Genomic DNA, 21,900 nt, shown 5'->3' on the forward strand with positions numbered 1-21,900 from the left:
CAGTTATCACAACAACACGTAACCACCACAGTGTGAAAAACAGAGAAAGAAATGGTCATTAGAGCAAATGCTCATTAGAGCAAGCATGAAGTAGCATCATGTCACAATCATTCATTGTCCTTGGGTTAGGCATATGGGTAAGTGTGAGCTCAAAATCCATTCCTATAGGTGTCATTTACTTATGTCGCAGGTCTACTTTCTAGAAATCATTTTCATTTTATTGGGGGAACATTATAAATTATCCTCAGGGGACAATAGTAAGGCTATTGATAGTATTATTAATTCAGTCGATGGTATGGAATTTAAAATACTGTTAGGAAAAAGAAAGGGTGCACGTATACAATAACTTTTTAGACTAAAATACATGGATTGTATACTTGTGCCAATTAAAGTTTTATTTTATTTTTCCCAAAACTGATTATGGGAGGTAATACAGATATCATATCATTCCATGATTAAAATTAGAAAATAATGTAAGTTGTAGATAGGGTAAACTTCAAATAATGCTCATATACAAAGACATAGCCAAGCCTGTTGCACTCAGACATATCTTAAAAAAGCAAAGGGAAAGAGAGTACAGATAGTAAACATATGGATGTCTTCAGCTGTCAGTTATTGGGAACCCTCAAAGCAAGTGATTTAAACCAAAGTCAAAAGACTGCCCATCCATAGCTGTGGGGCAGTGGTCATCGCTTCTCACACTAGGGCGTTTCCTCCTTAAGTCCAAGGGATTATTTCATTTTCTTTAATGTGTTACGGATGTGTTTCAATTCCTTGTGTTGTTTTCTGGAGCATTCACTATATCTCTCAGAGACCTAACCACCATACTTCACAATTTTGTTTTTGACCGAGGACACTTGTATATTTTACTTTTTCTACAAACACAAACACACACACACACATGTGGCAGAGAAAAATTATGAAAATTACTTAGACAAAACCAAATAAATCAAGGGTGTTAGTTACTAGGCCTGGGATATCAGAATGGCAGCCTTGGGCGACAGCAAGATCAAATGGAGCAACCACATTCAAAAACAATGTCCTACATCTTACTTGGTGAATATGAGCTCAAGTTATACAAGCTTATGAACAGTCTTCTCAGTTGTAGCTCTTGGTCTCTGCATGTCCAAAGGAAAGAAAAGGAAGGGGAATGAAAAGCCACATGGAACTAATTAGTCCAGTGGACTAATGGACACTGCACCATCAATTTCCACAACACTGAGACCAGAAGAACTAATGGATGCCAAGTTGCTACTGCAAAATGCTCTGGGAAGGATCACATTGGGAAGTTCTGGATAGAGTAAGAGGAAAACACGAAAAAGAAGTAAAAATAATACATAGATTGGGTTTACTGGTTAGATGGAGACCCGTGGAACCCACAAGAATATAGCCCTAAATAATCCTATGAGTCTGGAAATGAACTCACCGATTGGTTATAATAGTCAAATATTTAAGGTAAAAATGACACAATTTAAACAAGGAAAAAGTTCAGAGGGTTGGGAAAGAAGGAATTAGAAGAGGAAAAACAGGGAGGGAGTGGCATGCATGATGGTACAGTGATTGCAATGAATGATTTGAATAAAAAATATTTGAATTCCTAAATATAAAACTGATTGTATGCTCTAAAAACTTTCACCTAATTCATATAAAAGTTTTAAAAGATATAAAATAAATAAAATAATAAACCTGAGAAGAATATATTCTTGAGACTTAAAATATGAATATTTCTGGAAGACATAAATAATTCATCTTTGTAGCTACATGAAGAATAAACTGGTAAACCAGTTGCAACCAAACTGATTCCAAGGCATTATGACCCATATGTAGCAGAGTAGAATTTCCATAGCAAATAGAATTATTATCTGTCAATAAACTATTGTGCAATAATTATGGTTTTAAATATAGTTACATGTTTATAATGCACAAAAAAGCCAAATAGAATTTTATAACATTAAATTTTTTGTACATATGAAGAAAAGGAGGCATGTAAAAATTAAACAATTAGTATATATTTGCCGTGTAGCCCAGCTTACTCCCCAGGTCTTGCTTTTCTTCTCTGAAGTCATTCTAATGAATTAGAGCAGCAGTTGAAACAGATGACAACTAACTATAGGTATTATTATTTTAGAAAATTGTGGATGGGAAGAACTACATATGAGATCCGAAAGACTTCTTTCTGGAGTTAAGATTATTATTTCCTGGTACAGGAAAACAATAGTGTTGAGTAAGCAGCTTCTAAATTTTTAAGTATAGAACATTTCTTTGAGTATGACTTGAAATTACTCTCTACCACTAGAGATAAAATAAACTTCCTTTGAAAAAGTAGAAGTTTTGTGCAATAACAAGATTGTAATTTCCTTATTCTTTTTGCCTCAGTTTCTTTACTGACAAAATGTGATGCTTCTGTTAAGTAAAATTATAAGTGATCAAATCATATTAGCATGAGTTTCTTTGTTTCTATTCATGTATACTTTGTTCTTTGTTCCAGGCTTGTGATTTTTTCTTTGCAGCAATTGGTCCATATCTAATCCTATAATCTCTTGTGGTTGACTATTGGAAAATCATATATGCATGACTACAAGTATTAAGAATATCCCAAACCTGCCATGATTCCCTACTACTCACATATTCTAATTTCTGTTTTCCCTTTAAACTAGTTGCTTAGCTTCATTGTATATCCATCCAGTATAGTCTTTTGTCTTGCTTAACTTTGTCAGTGTTTTGTTGTTTTTATTCAATTGATGAACGATTTGTGAAGTAAATGAATATTACTACTATGGGCAGAGTAAATATATTAAGTTATGTTGGACATATGTTGAAAGTTCTTGTTATAAAATATTTCCATTTTTATGTATTTACATATAAATGTTACATGATAAATCAGAAAACTAATAGAATGTGTAAATATATTCATGTTTTCCTTTTGCTAATTGTGTGATTTACAAAATAAATCCATTAAAAAATCATATGTTTCCCCTCATGTCATTAACTACAATCCCTACAATGTAATATCATATATCCCACCTGCTCCCCATGTTTCCCATTTCGATTCCTTCTTCTTCAAAAACTTTATGCTTTCTGTGCTTTGCTCTGCAGAATATTCTGACACTTCCCTATCCAGATGGCTGACTCCTGGAAGGACTGAGTCCCTTTCTTGTGTTACTGTTCACCTATTGGCCTATTGAGTATTCCTTGTAAACTGAATTCCGGGGCTGAATTCACTACTGGGACTGAAGGGTGACTAAAGGTCATAGTCTCTGGAGTCTCACTGGTGTCCATCGAATAAAAAAGATGTGATCTTTTCTATGATTTTTGTATTTTGTTTCACATTTTGCTCTGATGTTATCCAGGACCTTCCAATGCAATTCCTTCCAGAGCAGTTAGTAGGGACAGCTGTCCATCGTCTAGCTATTCCAGTGGGTTGTGCAGGTCAAGGTTTGTGTTCCATTGTCCCCTGGACCATTATTTTCGTGCTTTTAAAGATTTTGTTTACCTTGTCCTTGCTCTGAACAGAGAGAAGCCAGGGCTCACAGTCTTAAGACCCCAGTGGCTATTCACCAGAGTAGAACCATTGTGACCCATATTATGCCAGTTGACTTTGGGGTCTCTCTCAACAGATGCCCTAGTCTATTGACACATTCCCTCAAGATCTTTGGTTATGACAAATATTTCAATCAATGTATTCCTTGTACAATTCATGATATGCATGCATATATTTTACATAGGTAAATAAATATGTAGAACAATCTTCTGTCATATATGTATATCACTATTCTCCTTCTCACGCCTGTTCAGCTTGGGTGTCTATGTGCCTCTCATAGACTATTAATATTGCAGAATTGTGCACACAATAATATGTACCTCTACTGCCTTTAAATCTTGTACTCCTCCACGTCTATTACTTTGCCTTAATCAATTTTTATGGACCCACTCTTAGGGTATATAATATCCTGATTTTAAAGTATAACTATCTGACTGTTCTTTGTGGCTTAACTTAAAATGACTTTTCTCCCATTTTACCTAGAAATTTATGTTCAAAGTTAGTTGATTTTTCCTCCTTTTTCTTAGTAATAAGAGCAAGAAGACTTTCTCAAATTTAGGGAAAAACATGTAGACAACAGTCTGACAAGTGGGTAAAATAGTTTTGGGCAAATAATTGGTCCAAGGCTTACTAAATTATATGTTGCAGTGTCTGTCAATGCATTGTGGTTAATTCTCCCAAAGGGAGAAAATAAAGAGAAAGAATGCTCACACAAAATGATCTGAGTCATAACAAATATCTAAACAGTAGCTTGAGACCAAAGAGTTTGATTCAGAAAGCTGAGAGTAATGAAATTCTTATTCAGATTCCAAACCCCAGGGAACAGATTTCAAGCTGAGTGCTTACCAAGACTCATTTGTCCATGCTTTCCTTCTTGCTGAATGCTTTCATTTTAAAGATTTAGTTGAGCTTTCCTGAAATACTTAGGGTACTTTAAATTTTATGCCATATTTTTCCCTTTGATTTTTGTAACATATGCTTTAATGCTAATATATTGCAAAACTATGGCAACAAGACAAGTGAGGTGGTTTCCAAGTTACTACCAATTTTGTTAAAATATTTTAAATTATTTTTCCATTGAGGAAAATTTGCACTGTTTTCGATCATGGCATATAAATCTTTTTTAAATCGAGGGATCTTTCCAGAGGAAAATGTCTGTGAAAATAAAAACAAAAACCAAAAAAACACTATGATTAAACAGAGTAAAATAGCATGACTTTAAAACTTTCTATTAAAAAATAATAGGTATTTTATGGTGCAGTAAAGATTTTGTGGTATATTCCCCCTAGTTGATTATGTGTTGTCTTTCTTATTAATTTATACACTTTTATTTGAATTTCCTTATGATGAGGGGAATAATTTTTGAAGTTGTAGACATGGTATGTTTGGAATAAACCCAGCATTTATGAACTGAAACACTAGTGACAACATATGTTACTAACCATAATTTTATGCATATACATACACACAAATGCAGAAATTTTCATTTAGCTCTGGTCATAACTTCAAGATACTATACTGATTTGATCAATTTTGTGTACTAAATAAATGAATATGAGTAAATGAATAAACATTTTCTCCTGTCGCTTAGGAGGCATACTAAACAATATCTAGTATAAATATCAGTCTTATTTTACAGAACGAAAATATTCTGAAGCCTCAACTTTTTAATAGATCAAGGTGTCAGGATTGTAGAATGTTGATTGGGACAGATAATGTTTTCTCTAATATACACAATTGAAAGGAAACCTTTGGGGAACTGGTCAGATTATTTTCAGTTTTCTTCTGTACTCTTTGAAATTTCTATACTTTATTCTCTAGGCCATAATTGGGGTGAAATTCTGAAATCTGAGAACATTTCTGGTGCTATTCTTTTCAATTCTGTCATTATGAGTTAACTGAAATAAAGGATTTAAAGTTCAGGAGGATGTGTGTTTGTCAGGGTTCCAAACGCTTTGGAACTCTTTGGTCTTACTTTTCTGACTAAGGCTTAAATGAGAACATCGAAGATAAAAGTCAAAAGATATTCTTCATTGATATTCTGCTTCTATCATGCCCCAAATTCCTCACTTTGGCTCAGGTTTGCTCATATGATATTACATATAATAAAAATCTAGTTGATCTAGAAATGCAATACAAATCTTTTTATGATTAGATATAAATATGTATATCTCTATATATGTGTGTATGCATCCATACAAGATAACTTCTAAAAGATTGTTGAAAAATGAAATTAAAAGATAAAAGTATTCTTACATGGAAATTTCAAAGCCCCCTTGTATTGTTTATGTGTATCCATATATAGAGAGAAAATTAGGATATATATCAGTATTCATACATTTCTATAAACATAATGATATATAAAGCATAATTCTCATTTTACAGAGATTGTAACATTCAAAGATTATTTTCTACACTTAGATGTTAGTAATATTAACTATTTAATTTATGAATCATGCTATTTAATTTGCAAACTACAGAATTAACAATTGACATCATTATACATATAGCCATTTCTCTGACAAATATTAATCAGCCTGTATATTTTTCATATGATCTTTTACTTTGGTAAAGGGACTACTAGAAAATAATATATATATATATATATATACCAATACTGAAAATACATCAGACTATTCCTTCCTTTGTACTTAATGTGACAATGGTCTCAACAAACAAACAAAAAATGCATATAACAGAAAAAGGCATACTTCTTAACCTGCAATGAGAGCAGTATAGAAAAATTGGATGGGTTCAGGTTCTGAAGAAAGATCTCAATGTGAAAATCCAAGTTTCACCACTTATTAGGAATCACTTTATTAAATTCAATTCAATTGTTTAATGCTTCCATGTCAACCAAAGGTAAGTGTAGATCACACACTTCTCAGAAGAATATAGACAGGAGGAAATATATTCATTTCTATAATGTATGTGTGAAATGCTGCACACAACATAAGATCTTAATACATTTAATTATCAGTGCTTTTTTATCTTTACGAATTAAATGTATTCATTTGCTTATAAAGCTCACAAATACAAATTAAGCTCAATAGTGTTAAGGATATTGTTTGATACTTAATACATTAAAGCATTTGACCCAAAAAAGGGGCTGTTTTTGTCAGGTTCATCAAGTGGGCGCCAACACCCAGGGACCACCTATTCAACAGACAGAAACACTGTGCTGGTCTGGTCAGCCTCACTGCTAGTGTCAGGTTTCAACCAGGGTGTTGGTAGTCACCTGATCTGGTGCCCATTTAAGGATTAAGAGTGTAGGGGTGGAGTCTAGGCCATCAATCTGGAGATAGCCAATGAGATTTATGTGGACAGGGCCTTCTCCTGAGAATTCTGGGAAATCTGGCACTTCTTCCTTGGAGGCAGAAGACACTACCCTCTCTCTCTGCCACTTCCTGGGAGACATTGCAGAAGACAAGCCACATGGACAGAAGCCGACATCCGAAGCTGGAGAAGTCACAGAGAGACCCCTACCAGCACTGAGATGCTTACAATGCACTGGACCCAAAGACTTTCTACCCACTGGCTTGTGATTGTCCTGAATTTGGCTTCATTGCATGTGTTTCGTGAGTCTGAAAAGGACTTTATAGATTGCTATTGGACATATGGACTAATATCAGACTTGTAGCCTTGGACTGGACTGGGCTGGGATGTTTTCTCAATGTTCAATTCCTTTTGTATATAAACCTTTCCCTTATACACATATGTGTGTCCATGATTTGTTGCTCTAGTCTACCCAGACTAACCCACAGGGTATCAATCCATCTTCTTCGATGCTTCCTGGATCAGTCAGTATTTTGCCCATATTCTCTTTCAATATTGAAACTCAAGGCTAGACTTCTTTTCTTGAGGACTTTGAGTTTAAAAGATGCTGAGCGTCCTTTGAGTTCAAAAGATGCTGAGCATGTCCTTCCCTTTTGGTTGTCTAATTCTCAGACTTTGCACTTTCCATTAGAATATTGAGCTACACTTTGAAACTTTATATCCAAACTTGCTATGCTTTGAAACTTTGTATCCAGCTCTTTGACTTCATCATTTCTTCCATTAGCTTTAGATAGTCAATGATTAAGAGCTAGTTTCACAGTATCTTCTGACATCCACTTTGATCTTTTCTTTCTTTCCTGTCTTTTTAATGCCCTTTTGCTTTCTTCATAAATGATGATCTTGGTGTCTTCCCATGGCTCTTCAGATCTCCTCTCATGAGTTTGTCAAAGATGTTCCTGATATTCAGGTGTGATGCACTCCAGCCTTGTTTTCATTTTTGTCAGCTTTATCCTGAAATTAGAGATGAGCAATATACGGACTGTTCCACAATCAGTCCCTGGCCTGGTGTTAACTGCTGAAATTGAACTTCTCCAGTGAAGCAGAGAAGCAGTCGAGTTGATTTATGGGCATTCCATTAGGAGGAGTCCATGGGTACAGTCACTTTTGTGGCAATACATATGGTGTTCAGCAGCTGCTTTCTCCGAAGGAAGGAGCCAAGTCTGTGTTTATTGCTGTTCTTAGTTTGGAAGCTCTGTGGAAACCTGGTCACCTTGACGAACTTTGTTGGCATTTGAAATACCAGTGAAATCACTTCCAGAATCACAGCAACACAAAAAATCACCTCAGTCAGACAAATTGACAGACTAGTGGTGGATGATGGGCTCCTCGGGTCCAAGGACACTTCCTAAGTGGTGGGGGCCGAGTTGCTCTCTCAGAGTACATTCCATGGTGGTGATGTGAGTGGAGTAGATTCTGTGGGATAGGAGACTTCAGGGTGTCATTTCCTGGTGAACATGACTCAAGGTGGGGAGAAATAGCTACAGAAAATCTGTTCATGATAGGAACTTGAATGTGCAAACTGTAAATCTAGGAAAATTGGAAGTGGGAAGAATTGAAATAGAACACGTAGATATCCGTATACTTGGCATTAGTAAGGGAAACATACTTGGACTGTCGATTTTGAATCAGAAAATCATATAATTTGATATGCATGGAATATCACAATCAAGAAGAATAGCATGGCATTCATTGTGAAAAATAACATTGCAAAATCAATCAGGAAGTACAATGCTGTCTGTGATAGAATGATATCTATGTGCCTTCATGGAAATGCTACCAATACCATTATTACTCAAATTTATGCACCGATTACAAATGGTGGTGATTGAATGATGAGAAACATGAAATGCTACACTCATGTCAGAGACCTGATAAGTGTGGGAAAGACATTTATGGAGAAAGCAAGCAGTCATTAAAATGACAGGAAAGAAATAAAGGAACAAAGTAGATGTGAGAGAAACTCTAAAACATGTTCTTATTCATATAATAATTATATCAAACAGAAGAAATTATAAAGTCAAAGAACTGAATAGAAATTGTCGAAGGACAGCTAGAGAAGACAGTCAACACAACCAATGGGGAAGAGCATGCACTGCCTCTCGCAAACCAAACAGACTCAAGAACAAAATCAAGCCTTGAGTTGAAATAGTTAAAGCTTTTATAGAATAAATTTAACAATTCCAGAAACATCAAAAAATATGGAATGAATAAGCAAAATCACCATATAAAAATGAACTAGTAGACATTCTAGCTTTGCAGAATGCCAACTAATTAAGAGATCCATAATTATACCTAGTCCAAAGAAATGTGAACCAAATGAATGCTCAACTTATATAACAATATCATTGATATATCTCTTGATAATATTGATTTACTGAAGAGCACCCAGGAATGGTGTGCGACACAGTTGGATTTGTTAAGTAGGGGGTTGTTCCTCTCCATGCCTAGGGGCCCCCAACAGGAAGTTGGAAGCTGATAAAGGCTAGAGGGTATGCAAAACTTCAGGCCTTTGAGAAGGAAGCCCTGGTACACCTGGGTGGGCCCCAATCTAGGCCAGGCAGGCTTAATTCAGCCAATGGGGTCAACCTATACCATTGACCATGCCTCCCAGTGGAAAGCTCCCAAGATCTAAAACTTGGAGCCCACTTCCCACACCCCTCTTTTGCAATTGCTCCTTGGCTGTGCTGCAGGTTTCTCTGGCCTCAGGTTTCCACACATGAGTGACGGTGCCTGTGTAACCACTGAAACGCCTATCTTTTATAAAAGCTCGCTTGGATCACAGTCCAGGCTTCGGGGTGAACTCTTTCTTGTGCAAAGGCAAGGACTGAGGTATTTCCACCCAAGAAATCTAACAGATCCTCTCATCCTACTTAAGCAATCTGTAGGCTGGTCAAATAATTAAAGAATCTGGCTTATAAGAAGAAGAAGGCAGTAAAACTCAAGGCTATCAGGGTCGTCAAAGAGAACACTTGGACAAAGCTGGGGGCCCTAGGGCAGGGAACACAGGGGATCCCAGGATCAACCAAGGAAACACACTCCATGGAAGACAAAATAACAGACGGATGGAACCAAATTAAAAAAAACACCATGTACATCTGAAGACTTTATTAAAGAGTTAAGAGAGCCCACAGATTGGAAAGATATAGTAATTACTGAGAGGCAAACTGAGGCACAGGGAGATGGACAAAGGTAATAGACAGGACAAAGGGAGAGCAGAAACAGAAAGAGCTTTATTAGGGGGGAGCTCCCGTGAAAAGCCCCAGGGTCTAGCAAGCAGCCCAGAGGAATGTTGGGCTTTGACGTGGGTGGGGGGTGAAGGGGGGTTGGGGGTTTTTAAAGGAAAGTGGGGAGAGGGAGGTCTATGCTGCAGCAGCAAGGTTTATGGCCCAGGATGTAGGTGATCAGCTCAGGCAGGCAGGAGGACCAACCTGTTCTCAGGGAGTCAGGCCTTCCACGGCTTGTTCTTCGGTCTTCTCCTTTCACAGGGGGCGGGGGGGGGGGGGGGGCGGCGACTGCTGACCTCCAGGGACATGCAGGAAAGCAGGAACAGCCTGCTTCAGCTCAGCCCAATGAATTGCAAAACAGACAAAGGACTAATTACTAAACTCTACAACATTTCCAAGTTTACAACCAGAAAAATAATCTAATAGACCTCTGAGAAAGTGGGTAAAAGACCTGGATAGAAGATTCACAAAGGATTACACTCGAGTGGTTAATAAACACATGACGGAATGCTCCAGATTACAGCCAAACTGGAAATGCCAAGTCAACATAAGCATAAGATAACACTTAATGCCCATTACTATACCCCAATTAAAACAACAAGCAAACAACTGACAACAAATCTTAGAGAGGGTATGTTGAGAGAGGAATGCTTGTCCACTGCTGGTGGACTTGTACATACATACAGCCACAATGGAAGGTGGCATGGCGATGCCTAAGACAGATGGGAATTGAAATACTGTATGACCCAGCAAAACCATTACTGGGCATATACGCAAAGAAATAAGAAACCACAGCAATTGTTTGCTCCCCCGTGGTTGCTATATAATCTGGTGTCAATTTCAGGATTCAGAGTGAAGCGGTAGAGTCTAGCCTGTCAATCAGCTCGTAGCTTGATGAACTCATTTGGAGGCACTAAGGAGATAAATAGCTCACGGGAGATGGGACACAGGTTCACTCCTTGAAAGACATTTCTGAAGCTACCCTGGTGCAGTCAGAGCCTTGGAGCTGGAGGAGCCATGGGGAGGCCCCTGCCAGCACTGAGATGCTTACAATGCCACTGGATCCACAGGACTTCCCACACACTGGCTTGTGATCTTCCTGCATTCAACATCATTGCATGCATTTTGTGCATCTGAAGAGGGCTTTATAGATTGGTATCGGGTGTATGGGCTAATATCAGGTTTATGGACTTAATCTGAACTGAGCGGGGATGTTTTCTTGATATTCTATTGCTCTTGTATATAAAGCTCTTTCTAATACACATATCCACATAGAGTGTCCATGAATTTGTTCTCTAGTCTACCCTAACACATTAAAATTACCGTCAATATAAGAGTGAATAAAGACACTCTGGTACATACATACAATGGAATACTACACATCTCTAAAATGCAGCAATGAAATCATGAAACACCTCAAGATGTTATGCTGAGTGAAGTTAGTCACGCACGAAAGGACAAATACTCTATGAGTCCACCGTGGAAGGGACAAGCAGAATGGACACAAGCTCAAGCTTGCAGGCCATCTAGTCTTCTGGCTGGGCCCCAGGTAGATTGGTAAAGAGCTGGACCAGTGCCAATGAACCAGACATCATCCACTCCAGGTAAGTGCAGGGTAGGTCCCTTGGACAAAGAACACCTCATGACAACTGGGATCAAGTGGTTAGGGGAGAGAGGTGGGGGTGCTGTCTGCTCAATGATAGCCATGTAGCTCTGAGGCAATATCCCTGGAGACATCGGCAGACCTGTCACAGGGATGAGGCTTACTGATGGATGAGGCAGCACAGGAGAGAGGAGAGGAATGGTCAAGTCAGGGTAGGTATAGGTGCATGTCTGTTGGGGTCTGGGGGTGAAACTGACTGCCAGGTGTGGGTAGGAGAGTCTGAAGATGGCCTTGGTATTACTAGGTAGGGAGCATCTTTAGAGGTGTGCAGAGGGAGGGTAGAATTGACCTAGGGCATCTGGGGGTATCCCAGGAACCCAGGCCCGAAGTCTCAGGACACTAAGACACTGAGTTCTGGATCTTTGGGGTGCACACCATGCTCAAAAGGCTGCATCGGTGAGACCCTACTGGGAACTCCACTGAGTGAACTGGAATCTACCCAAGACACACTTGAAACCTGAGGACTTCAGCAGGAAAATACACGGAGACGGTAGAAGGCAGCTGTACAAAACGCAGTTGGTGAAACAAGGTCTTGTTATATCAGTGCTCTGTGTACTGTATTAAGATATGAATTATTCCAGAAATCCTGTGTCGGCTACTCTGTTATATTCTACTTATGCTAGTTTATGTAAGGGTGTACCTCAGAGGTGTGTGGCCATTGGGGTTCACCCTCTAGAAGCTGTGTTATTAGTTGCTTTTATTTTTGGTAAATCAACCCCAAGGAATCTGAGCCTATAGGAAAGAAACTATAACAGGAGTAGACTAGAGAAATAAACTTCATAAACACTCATATTTTATGAGAATTTTATATAAAGGGCAATTGTACATTAAGTATCCCAATCTACTTCAGTCTAAGCCCATAAATCCGACATTAGCCCATATGTCTGACATCGATCTACAGTAGTGGTCCTCAACCTGTGGGTCATGACCCCTTTGGGCATCAAAGACCCTCTCAAAGGGGTCACCCTATTCATAACAGTGGCAAAATGACAGTTATAGAGTAACAACAAAAATAATGTTATGGTTGTGGACTCACCTCCACATGAGGATCTGTATTAAAGTGCCGTGGTATTCGGAAGGTTGAGAACCACTGAATTACAAAGTCCTCAAACTCACCAAACACATGCAATGATGCCGACTGCAGGAGGAAAGCTGAATCAGTGAGTGTGTAAGCATCTCAGCATTGGCAGGGGTCTCCACATGGCTTCTCCAGCACCCATGGCTGCATCTGGGTAGATCCATGTGGCTTCTCCTCAGGAAGTGAGCCTTGCCATCTGAGACAGAGAACTGGCTAAGGCAGCTGCACCCTGATCTGACATTCAGAGAGGAAGAGACCAGAGAGGCTTACTGAGCCATTTATCTCTCTGTCCTTCAATTAAACTGCCCTTCAATTTATCCCACATGTGTTTACCAGCCAGGTTGGCACAATAAACCTTAACTATCACAGGGTTATTAAGGGATGGGGAGATAGGAGGGAGATGATGTGAAGACATCCAGGAAGGAAAAGTATGTTTTGGACAACATGTATGATTATGTAAGAATTTGCACAATTATGTATAATATGGTTGAATTATGGAATGCTATGCCTTACATCCCAAGTTACAGCAAATTAATCCAGGAATGGGTTTGGGCTCACATTAAATCCTGGCTCCAACTTAAGAACAATCAATTCTTACATCTTGGACCGGCTACTTACTCACCTGCATGAAATGATCGCTGAGATAAGGGTGCGACACCAAGGTGTGGTGAAGCAATCAGATGGGGCCCGGCTATCCCTTGGAATAGTGCCTAAGGTATTAAGACTGTATTCAAAAAGTAGCCAGGGAAGTGATGCGTCAACTATGTCCACGTGGAAGGAGCACACCAGCTTGTGTAAACCAGAGATAACAATTACAAAATTCTAATATGGTGAGCAGAAAAGCATCAGATAAAAAATTATGAACACTGAATTTGTGGAGGGCTTTGGGGGATGGTGGGAGTTAAAAACCTATCTGCAGAGTGGCCATTCTGGCTGAGCCACTGGCAGATCCACTCTACTCACAGGCAAGAGCCTCCATCAGCCTTATAGAGAGGCAAGGACCATTGTAATTTGGATTATAAAGGGATACCACCCAACAGTTGGAATTTTTTTCAAAGCTATGTAATTAATTTTTTAAACAAAACAACTTTATCACCTTCATACTACTCTCTATTACACTTAATACATTTGTCAAATCTGTGATTCCATTCTTGGAAACATTTTTCAAACTCCTCTGTTGGGATTGCTGACAGCACCTCCCTCATTTTTCTTCATCTCTTCTACCTCAAATCACAGTCCTTTTGAGTCCCTCTTTAATCTCAGAAACAAAAAAAGGTCACATGAATGAGGTCAGGTGAGGCAGGTGTGTGGGGCAAGAGACATGCTGTTTTTACCAAAAACTGGCACAGTGAGATGACTGTGTGAATTGTCTTGGTGGCAAAACCAGCTGCCTGTCTTCCACAAATTAGGCCTTTCTTGGTCACACACTGCTAAGCAATCTTTTCAGAAACTCTAAAAGGAAATCTTGATTAGCAGTGACATAGTAGAATCAAACTCCAAATTCAGTATCCCCTCACATAAAAACAAACAAACAAAAACAACAAAAAAAATGAGCATCATCTTCATCTCACATGATAAGCTTTTATTGGACAAGGTGTGGATGGCACCTTCCACTGGCTTGATGGATGTTTGCTTTAGGGTTGTAAGAATGTCACCTTGTCTTGTCACCAGTAATGGCCTCAGGGGGAAAAAATAAAGTCTGGGTTGCTTCAGAGCTGTTCTTTCAAAGCACAGCATGTTTCCATTTGTTGCTCTTTTTCCCATTCAGTCGGAACCTGAGGCACAAATTCCGCAGTGACCCTTCTCATTCCCAAATCTGTTAAAATTCACTGAAGCTCCAAGATAGGTGTGATGACTTCTCCATCTCTTCAATGATCTGTAATTGGTCTTTGAGGACAAGGGCAGGAGATTTCTACACATTTTCCTCCATTCTGGAAGTTGACGGCCATCAAGGAGATGTGCCAGCAATGGCCATTTCACCTTTTTTGAAATGAGAACACCACTCATACACAAGTTTTCACCATAGCACAATCCATGTAAGCTGTGTTCAGCATCACAACAGTTTCTGTGGCATCTTCCCCAAGCGAGAAACAAAATTTCACATCAACCCGCTGTTCTCTTAAATCAGCCATCACAAAAATATGAGGTCTCAGTGAAACCGCTTTTATGAAAAAAATTGCCTTTATCATAGAGAACCTTCCCAGGTGATGCCACTGAGTGCACTACCTCAGAGCGAGTTGCTCAATACTCCCCTGGTTGGAAAATGTGTACTATGAAAGCTCCACCCAGTGGAACTTTGTTCTGTTTGTTTGGAATTTTCTTTGTACCCCCTCATATATTGCATTGATGCTTGGCCAGCTACCACCCTTTAGACAGGAACTGAACATGTTCTGGTATCTTTTACTGGTTCCATGTTACTGGTTTCCTGATACTGGTTCCATAAAAGAAATTTGTTCCCTGACTTTTTGAATGTTGTTTGGGGTCTGTTCCTTATTACACATTAATTGCATCTTTGCCTGCATACTATTTGATTTTTAACCTTACAACCTTAGCATGATTTTATTTTTATTGCTTCCTATTGGGTTTCCCAGCTGTGAAGCACAGGAAGAGTGGATGCAAAAGGAGAATAACTGATCCAAGGGTTTATGGGGAATACAGGGATGGGGGTGGATGATGGGGTGGGTAAGGGGATCTCAGGAGTAAAGGGTAGAGATGGGAGCAGGGAGGGAGCCCTGGAGTTGATTGTGATTGTAAATATCATCTTGGAGGCAATTTAACCATGGGAAGAGGATTGTTCTAAAAAAAATAATTTTGAGTTGATTGTACAATTCTCCGGGATGATTGAACTATTGAATTATATGATAAGTATATTACTTGCCAATTATACTGCTGGGAAAAAAACAGAATTCAGTATCAGGATTGGAGGATGGCTTGTAAAACAAACTGAGATATGTAGGTGATACAACTTTGCTTACAGACAGGAAGGAAAACTTGAAGTGACTGCTGATGACTATCAAGGAGTGAAGCCTTCAGTATGGATCATGACTCAATGTAAAGAAGAGAAGCATCCTCACAAGTGGACCAATAAATTGCATCATGATAACTGGAGAAAAGTTTGAAATTATCAAGGCTTTTGTATTTGTTGGATCCACAACCGATGCTCATGGAAGAATAGGGCAAGAGACCAAAAGACACATTGCATTCGGTGCATGTGCTGCACAGAACCGCTTTAGAATATTGAAGAGCAAAGATGTTACTGAGGCATGCCTACTCCAAGCCATGCTAAGTATTTCCTTGTTTTAATTGGTATATATATATATATATATATATATAATTTACATGTAAATTTAAAAAAATCATTTTAGTGGGGGCTCGTACAATTCTTATCACAATCCATACATACATCCATTGTGTCAAGAAGATATGTACATTTGTTGCCAATGGTATTTTCAATTGCCTCACGTACATGTAAAATTTGGACAGTATATAAAGATGACTGAAGAATAATTGATTACCTTGAACTGTTGTGCTTGAGGAGAATAGTGACAGTACTATGGACTGCTAAAAATCACAAAAAGAACTGTGTTGAACAAAGCGTGGCCAGAATGCTCCATGGAGGCAAAGATGGCAAGACTTCATTGTATAAACTTTGAACATTTTGTTTTGAGAGAATACTCTCTATAGTAGAACATTGTTTCAGGTATAGCAGAGGGACAGGGAACAAGAGGAAGCCCTGCAAGAGATGCTTTTACACCGTGGCTGCAACAATGGTTTAAACACAGAACAAAATTGAGAGGATGGGGCAGGGACAGTATTTCATTCAGTTGTACAGAAGGTCGTTATGCGTTAGAACCGACCAGATGATACCCCAGATAAGAAGAACTTTTGTTTTGGTGCATACATTTGAATCATAATTGTATTGATTAGATTACCTGAAAGATGGAGAGATATAATCCTATCACAATGAACATTGTACTTCGAGATTGAGTTTGTAATGTCCTTTTGGACAATAAATGCCACACCATTTCTCTGGGTTGTGTCATCCAGTGTAGTATAGTATGTGATTATCTGATTCAAAATGGCCAACGCCAATCCATTTCAGCTGACTAATGCCGAGGAGATTGATCTTCATGTGTTCCATTTCATTTTGGATGACTTCCAATATTCATTGTTCCTTACTTTGCACATTCCAAGTTCCTACCGGGAGAATTTTGAAATTGTTTCTCCATGTCTCGGTTTATGCCCCAGCAGCAAAAGAAAATTCCGAAGGCTGCACTCCCACCTGTTTTGTGGTAGATTCACTCCCAGGAAGCGGCTCCTCCTCAGTCACATGGTGAGTGCCCGCTGACCCCGGGACCCATCCGCAGGCACTATGTTGGATACAGTCCTGCTTTCATCCACTCATTTCCTGTCTCTAACTGTTTTCAAGCTACGCATAGTGGCTCGTTCCTATGCGGTGGGGAGCAGACTCCTTCACTGTCTGCTATTAGTCTGGAAAACTCTGATGAAATGTATTCCTCTGAGTAAATCTGCTGGGTTTTGAAATACCAGTGATACAACTTCCAGCTTCACAGCAACATGTAAGCCACCACAATCTGAGAAAGCAACAGACAAGTAGTGGATATGTGTAGGTAGGTAGACAGACATATAGATAAATAGGGATAGAGAGATTGATCAATTATACATAAGTAAAGAGATGATCTAAATATAAATATAAAACATCTTCCTTCCTCACCACCATCAAGTTGATTCTGACTCATGGTAGCACATTGGTGGTTGATTACATGCCAACTTGATGGACGCATGTGCAGGCTGGGACGGAGTGCAGACTAAAATTCCGCTCATCCTCTGAGGACAACTTGTCTTCCTTACAGGAGATGCTGTGCGGAATGTCTCACCCTCCTACCACTCTCTTCTCTCTTGACTTGGGCCTATTTCTCACCTTTGGGACCAGCAAAATGTGTGGCCTGCTGACCCGGGAGCTGCCAGCAGCCTGCCCTATCCTGCAGCCGTTGGATCTTCACAACTCTGTACCCACTGATGTGTGGATTTCCAGATGACTCTCTCCCCTTCCTATTTCACATGCCAGCAGATGTGCAAGACTGGCGGCCCTTTAGCTATTATCTGACCATGGACTTGAATTGTTCAGTGCTGGACATCTTCTGTGATATAAAATTCTTCTATGATATTGTTATTTTGTATATCTATCTATCTATCTATCTATCCATCCATCCATCCATCCTGGTTTTGTTTCTCTAAAAAACTCAACCTAGCACAGGTTTTGGAACACAAAGTCGAACTACTCTCCAATGTTTTTGAAAGCTTAGCTCTAAACTACCCCATCTTTCTCGCAAAGAACAGTGGATGAGTTTGAGCTGCCTCTTTGTACCTAGGAGCCAAATACTTAACTCGCTACACAAACAGCACCTTTGTGTATCAATTGAGGAATCATTAAAAACTCTTTCTGGCTGAATCCAACCAGAAGATCACTGGGCACAGTTAAAAGATGCTTACCTCTTGATTTAAACCTTCAAAATTAAATAGAGAATAATTAAATGCTAGGATGGTTTCAGACAGGAAAAGGGTATAAATGGGATTACTCAGAGTAATATTAAAATATTTATTTTCATCCAGGTAATCTATCCATTTAAGCACCAATTATTTACTAAGGACACAACATTAAAATATTATAAGTATTATGGACTGAATTGGGTCCCCCTACTCCAACACACACACACACACACACACGCACATACACACCTGCGTGCACACACACAATTTGCATTAGTCCTAACCTCTGTGTCTATATTGTAACCTCACTTGAAATCAGGGTGTTTATGTTATGTTTGCAGTACACGGCAATGGAGGGGTACAGATCTGACCTCTTCTAGCTCTCTGTTGCCATGAGGCAGGTGTCAGACATGCCTGCTTGTACTCCATTGCTGTTTTTCACATCTTCTGACACCAACTGTGTCCTCCACAGCACTTCCATTGTATGCCACATTGGATAATGTGTTACAGTGGCCATACATAACCTGCAGATAAAACTAATAATTAAGGATGTTTATCAGGGAAGTTAATAGGCTACTGCAAGTCAGGTCGGCAAACGGTTAGGTTATAGTCATTGGTTCACAGTAACACCTCCCTCGGCCAGAAGCTAAGTCTTTCTCTAGTCCCCAGCTGTTCAGCCAGGTGATCCCGAGGACTTTGCCTCTTCAGGTCAGGATGCCAGTCCCACAGTGTCAGGCCAGATGAGGGGAAGTTACCTTTGTTCTTGGTACTGCTCTCTGCGTCTCCATGCCACAGTTTATGACGCATGTGGTCCAGGCAGCCTCTAGCACTTCAGACAGAGATCTTGGACTTGCTCGTCCAAGGTCCTGATATCTCTATGTGTCCAAGATGACGTTTATACCACAAGGAAGGTTTTCCGTGGAGATGAGGCTGGGTTTTGAGAAGAACATAGCCCTAAGGAAAAGAAAGAATGATGTCTTAAGTCACATTCTCTATTTGGGTAGAGTCTTAAAGATGTTTCCAAAGAAAAGGGTGTGATTTGGTTCCCAACTTCTACTAAAGCCAGGTGTTAATCTAACCCTAGTTTTGTTCATAGTATCGGACACCCTCCAAAATGGGTTCATAGCCACAGCCATGCAGTACACAATAACAATAAATCACAGAATGAATTATTGCCTTGTTAATTGGTTACAAACAATGTTATTGAGGTCATATATCATTGTAGCTTGCTTCTAAACATCTTGAGATTTTAGATCTTAAAGGCATAATTTAGAAGCAGATCAAACAAGGAAGTATAGAGGAGGGGACATAGGTGCCACATGAAGATGATCCAGGAGATGAGGAACGCTGGCATTTTCTCCCAGGACCAACTGTGTATCTTGCCACAGAATTCATGCTATGAATTTAGAGTTCTAGTTCTTGAACTGTGAGAAAGTGAATTTACATGTATTAAATCCACATGGAAACATGAGAGAAAGAATTCCAAGATGAAACATTCCAACTAGCTTAAAGGCACTGGGGTAAAAAGAGATGTGTGTGCAGCCTTGAAGGATAGAAAGAAGGAAAGTATGATTCCCACAGTAAAATGAACGTAAATGATATGGGGTACTCTTGTGGAACTAGAAAGCAGCTAGTATCAAAGTTAATTGATGGCATAATATGTTATGCTTTTACTTTACATATCACCTGAAGTTCAAGAACTAACTGAAAGGTGGGCAGATTGAACCTATCCAATGACTGTGAGAGAAAGAACTGGCTGTCTGCTCTCACATAGCTTAGAGCCTAGAAAGCACTGTCGTAGGTTCTGCTCTGTCACATGTGGTCATAGCTGGAATTGACTCCCCAGAATTGAATGATCAGACTCAGCCTAGAATATTCTTGTTTCAAATAATAATTTTGTTTTTAATGTTGGATGAAATGCTGTTTTAATGTTTTGTCTATTGAACTATCTGTTACCTCAGAGGTAATTACTGTATTCAAAAGATCAGTTTAATACATCTTTATTTGTATTTTGACTTCTGGTGGATATAATTATAGTAGCGGGGTAGTCACTTCCCCCTATTGGAACCTGGTAAATGACATCCTGTTTAGTTGATTAGAGTAGAGCACTGGAGCTATCTATACAACTGTAGCAAGCTGATATTTTCCTATCAATTAAACTACCATTATATATTTATTAAATATCTCTTATTAATTATGTACTGCCCACAACAAAAAGGACCTGCCATATATTATTAGCATCTATATTTTGGGGAAGATAAGGCAAAATGAGATATGATACAGGGTATATATGTCATGATCTTATTAAATATTAAACACTATAGAAAACCTAAGAGTCTATGGAGGTAAAAAATAGTTCATCATTAAGTTACTGACCAACACGTTAGGAGATGTACTCCACCCAGAGATACATTGGAAGGAAGTTGACCATTGAGGAGCCTATGAAGATCAGTGCTGGTCTGAAAGTCGAGGATCACCATATGTTGTAATTGACCCTACTGCGGAGGATTTGTAGAAGAATTCCCTCTGGGATTCAGTTCTAGTCAGACAGGCATGAGATCACCATATGTTAGAGTAAACTTTATGGAAATGAGTTTGACCATATCATGATATGTCACTTCGGGTAAGAAAGGAAATATGATGTGTTGGTTTTTCAAAGATATCAATAGTACGAGTGACTGCGGAAGTGAGAAGCCAAGTGTGGCTGGAAGATGGGGAAGCAAAAGAAAACAAGGAAATATGCGACCATGAAGCGAATGCTCAGTCTCAGAGACCAGAGGCTTAAAGAAAAAGACAGATTAAAACCTAAAAAGAAAGAAAAGAAAGACCCCAGCGCACTCAAAGAAAGAGAAGTCCCCCAACACCCTTCCTGCTTGTTCTTCCAATATAACACACAGCTGGGCCTGCCTTACCACATCCTGGTTAATACCAACTTTATCAACTTTTCCATCAAAGCCAAATTGGACCTCGTGCAGTCAATGATGGACTGTCTGTATGCCAAGTGTATTCCTGTGTCATGGCTGAAATTGAGAAGTTAGGGCAGAAGTATTGAGTGGCCCTAAGGATCGCCAAGGACCCAAGATTTGAACGGTTACCATGCAAGCACGAAGGAACCTACGCAGATGACTGTTTAGTGCAGAGAGTAACACAGCACAAGTGTTACATTGTGGCCACAGTTGACCGAGACCTAAAGCGAAGAATCCAGAAGATCCCAGGAGTCCCTATCATGTACATTTCTAACCACAGGTACAACATTGAGTGGATGCCAGACGACTATGGAGCCCCGCTGTTTTGATTCTGAGAAGAAAACAACCCTGTCCCTTCAGCAGACAGGACGCTCTTTTTCCTGTGCACTAGAGGCCAATGTGCAATTAGATGTTCTCAGTGTTTGGTACTGCTTCCAAAATAATTTATCTCCATTTACAGATTGTTGCATTTTTAATAAATCAGATACTCAGATGATTGCTTCCAAAAAAAAAGATATCAGTAGTACACTTGAACTTCCCCACTCCCTCTAAAAGCCTTGTTTGTGTCTATTTGATAACCC

General features: G+C 39.2%; 1 pseudogene; it reads left to right on the forward strand.

Moving 5' to 3' along the window:
- Positions 1 to 21,035: 21,035 nt before the first annotated feature.
- Positions 21,036 to 21,648, forward strand: LOC142460889 (rRNA-processing protein FCF1 homolog pseudogene; annotated as a pseudogene).
- Positions 21,649 to 21,900: the final 252 nt, after the last annotated feature.

This window comes from Tenrec ecaudatus, chromosome 11, assembly GCF_050624435.1.
Source record: "Tenrec ecaudatus isolate mTenEca1 chromosome 11, mTenEca1.hap1, whole genome shotgun sequence".
NCBI classification, from domain to species: Eukaryota; Metazoa; Chordata; class Mammalia; order Afrosoricida; family Tenrecidae; genus Tenrec; species Tenrec ecaudatus.